The sequence below is a fragment of the Rhea americana genome, unplaced genomic scaffold (assembly GCF_003343005.1).
Source record: "Rhea americana isolate MKP2758 unplaced genomic scaffold, rheAme1 scaffold_52, whole genome shotgun sequence".
Lineage (NCBI taxonomy): Eukaryota > Metazoa > Chordata > Aves > Rheiformes > Rheidae > Rhea > Rhea americana.
In genome coordinates this window covers 5,209,588-5,213,058 of record NW_028186668.1, presented here as the reverse complement: position 1 = coordinate 5,213,058, position 3,471 = coordinate 5,209,588, and positions in this window count along the sequence as shown.

Sequence of the window (3,471 nt, the reverse complement as noted above, 5' to 3'; positions counted from 1 at the left end):
TTGCGTTGTGGCTTGAAGTTTGGAGCGGATCAAACCTGTGATCAGATCGAGCCTCCTTTCCTACCGGTCCCTCTGTTCCCGAGAGCTTCCCAGGGGAGAGGGACCCGTTGGTAAAGCGTTGTCCCGGGGAGGCGGGGCGCAATCCAGCCCCGGGGGAGCCCTGACCCCAAGCCCCCCACGCTACGCGCAGCGTAACTCAGCAGAGAGGGCACCTCCTCCCCTCTCCCGTTCTCCTTGGTCTTTGGATCTTCCTTCGTTTTACTGAAAACGAGATAACTTCTTCCCTTTTCGTTTTTTTTTCTTTTTTTTTTTTAATTCTTCCACATAGGTGATTTTAATAGCTCTGTCAATCACGTTATAAGAGGAACATTTCATACATTTTTAGATGTAAAGTACTTAAACCATAAATCGTTTAAACCTATCCTTAGTTTTGCATATTCAATTATTCTCTTATATATAACCTGCAAAGCAAAGAGACTGAAGACTGAATTATTTTAGCATATCTGAACTCGTCTGTCTAGCAAAGTTGTTTTAACTTTGTTTGTATACCCAAATGAAATTTAAATCAAATTAAACTACAGGTTCGCAAGTTCAAACCAATAAACCATGACCACGAATTAATTCTATAGTGTTTTTCTTTTTATCTTTTTTTTTTCTTTTTTTTTGGCATTCGCAGAGGGGATTGTATTCCTCTGAAAGAAAGGCTGAAAATATTCGAAGCTTATTTGAATATAGCCGAGATTGTGTCTGTTTAATCCCCTTGCGCTGAAAGTGCAGGTATTCCTATTATTCTAGGGCTAACGCCGTTGAGCTTCTAAATTGCGAGGGGAGGGGGAAGAACTCGTTAAAAAGAGCTGATTTAGAGGTCTGTAATATTTCTCTTACAAGCACTTTCCCTAATATTTTTGTTATTGTTGTTTGGACGTGTACAAATGCTTATTTCCTTTTCTCCCTTGACCTCCCCAATATGCTTATTACATCATTCGTCTTCAGCAATACTGTCTCATCTCACTGTTATTTTTCTTTTCCCCCTTGCCAGTAAATGCGGATTTCGACAGCTATGACCCTTAAAGAAAAGGCACGTACCAAGGTTGCATCAGATGCATATGCGTCTGCATGTGCAGGCGTACATACACACACGTACATGCACTTCTATTTGGTCATGATGCTATCTATAGCGTGCATAGATAGATATGAGTACGTATTCACATGATAGATATTGCATTTCGAGAAATAATTCAACAGGTACTCAGATTAGTCTGCATATTTAAAGGCCTATTAATATTTTAAATTACATATAGAATCATGCTTCGCTGGAGAGAACCAACACCACCAAGGATTTCCCACAGGTTCCTGCTTTGTGTGTGCACCATTTGCACACTAAGCACTTCCAAAACTAGCCTGCTGATTGCCTGAACCTGCACGCACATCGGTTTAATAAACGTTAAAAAAGTAAACAAAAAAAAAATTACCTGGTTATAAATCAGTAGACATCTTTCATGAAAATTTTGCAATCACTTTAACGAATGAGTGGTTTAACCAAAATTATCAAAATGACTCTGAAGTTACATATGTCAACTGTCATATTAGCATTATAATTAAAGTGCARTCTCTAATATGGGCCGAAGCCGCTCCTTATTAACCAACTAACATTTCCCCGCTTTCGGATGAATGAAGTACTCATTCGCCATCATTAAAAGATATTTTGAAAAGCCCTACAGCCTGATGCGATTGACGTTTCCACCTTAGACGTTAAAAATATTTTTTTCCCTTTTGTTTAAACATGCTACGATTAATTCCAAAATTTATTTGCTACAGTATGATTTTTAAATCCAACTCTTAATGCTGTTATTACTATTAGAAGAAGTTTACAGCAAACTTTTAATTCCAGAATATCGAAAGGTACCGATAAACAGCTAAGAAAAAAAAAAATCAAAGCATTAAACAACATCCTGTAACGAACAAACATGTATTTTGCTCGACAGCTTTCACATCAGTCGCTAAAACTTCCATGCCAGTTTGCAGACGGTGGGTGCGTGCGTGTGTCTGTGTTTGCGCTGCTTATTCGCACTCCCGCCGTGGGACATTTGGGAGGGATCGGACTGCTTTTAGTATTTTTGTTTTAGAGAGTGTTTTTCGTGACACTCAAACCCAAACACTTTCGCTTTTATTTGGGTTAATTATAGGGAAAGTTGCGCACTCGCCGCTGCCTTCGTATCCCTCGGGGAGCTTCTCCCTCAGCCCTGCAGGGATCCCACGCCGGAAATCTGTCCCGAAAGGGGCCGCAGAAAGGGAGAGGCGGCTCGTCCAGACATTAGGAGAGCGCCTAACCCCCTCCCAGAAAGAACTTTCCCAGTTACGGCCCCAGTCAAGGGCCAGATAGTCAGCTGCATCGGTTAAATGAACAAAATGAACGTTTGGACTAGAAGTAATTCCGTAAGTCGCCTTCTTTAGCAATACTAAACGAGCATCAAAATAATCCGAGAAATCTACATATCATCCCTCCTGAATTGTATAGATAATGAGACATCTACATTTATTGTGGRATTGTATTTCATTCTATTTTTCACTCTGGTTTATAACGACCTCTCCAATTTCTATGTTTACCTGCTGCATTTGCARGCAAACAGTGGTAAATATTTCTACGTTTTCGGGTTTGTTAACAAAAAATAACAGGTGACTTATTCCTCTTTGAAATTTATTTAACTCAAAATTGAACGCATCCTTAGGATTTCTGTTTAGCAGAAAGGCTTTTTTTAGTAAACTATATACACAATCTGAATTCTCTCGTAACGTCTAAAATAAAAATTATTTCACATTGCATTTACAAGAAATCATACAAAAAGGAAACAAAACGGAAGAGAAAATAAACAAACAAAAATTCAGATACAATAAAGTTTTACAAAACCCAGAAAAAACATTGCAGCCTCAAAAAAGTTTTATAAATAAACAAATTAAAAAAAATAGAACAAAAACGCAGTAACATCTACAAAAACTTTTAAGTGTGGTTTTGGATTTGCTTTAGTACATGAGTAATAAATGAGAACTGCTTCCCCGTCAACTTCGACTTAATCAGACAATAAAAAGCCTTTGCCAGAAGCGATCCGTGAATTAAACCGTAGCGGTTCTGCGCAGTATAAAAGTTGGCATTGTCTAGAACTTTGTGTGATTATTATTGATTTTTTTTTGTCTTTTTGCAGTTGTTTTCTCTCTCTCTCTCTCTCTTTCTCCTCTTTTGCAAATAAACGCTCTGTGTCTCTTGGGTGAATGATAAATACTGTACAAAAAGTCTCAATAAAACACAGAAGTTCAGTCTAAAACTAGTTTCATAAACTAGTCCTTCTAAAAAAAAGGTAAGTAAAGCAACCGTTACCTTTTTTTTCTCTCGTTATTATTATTATTATTTATTATTATTATTACAAGAACATCAAAACATTTTTCTGTACAAAAAAAAAAGAAAAGAAAAAAAGG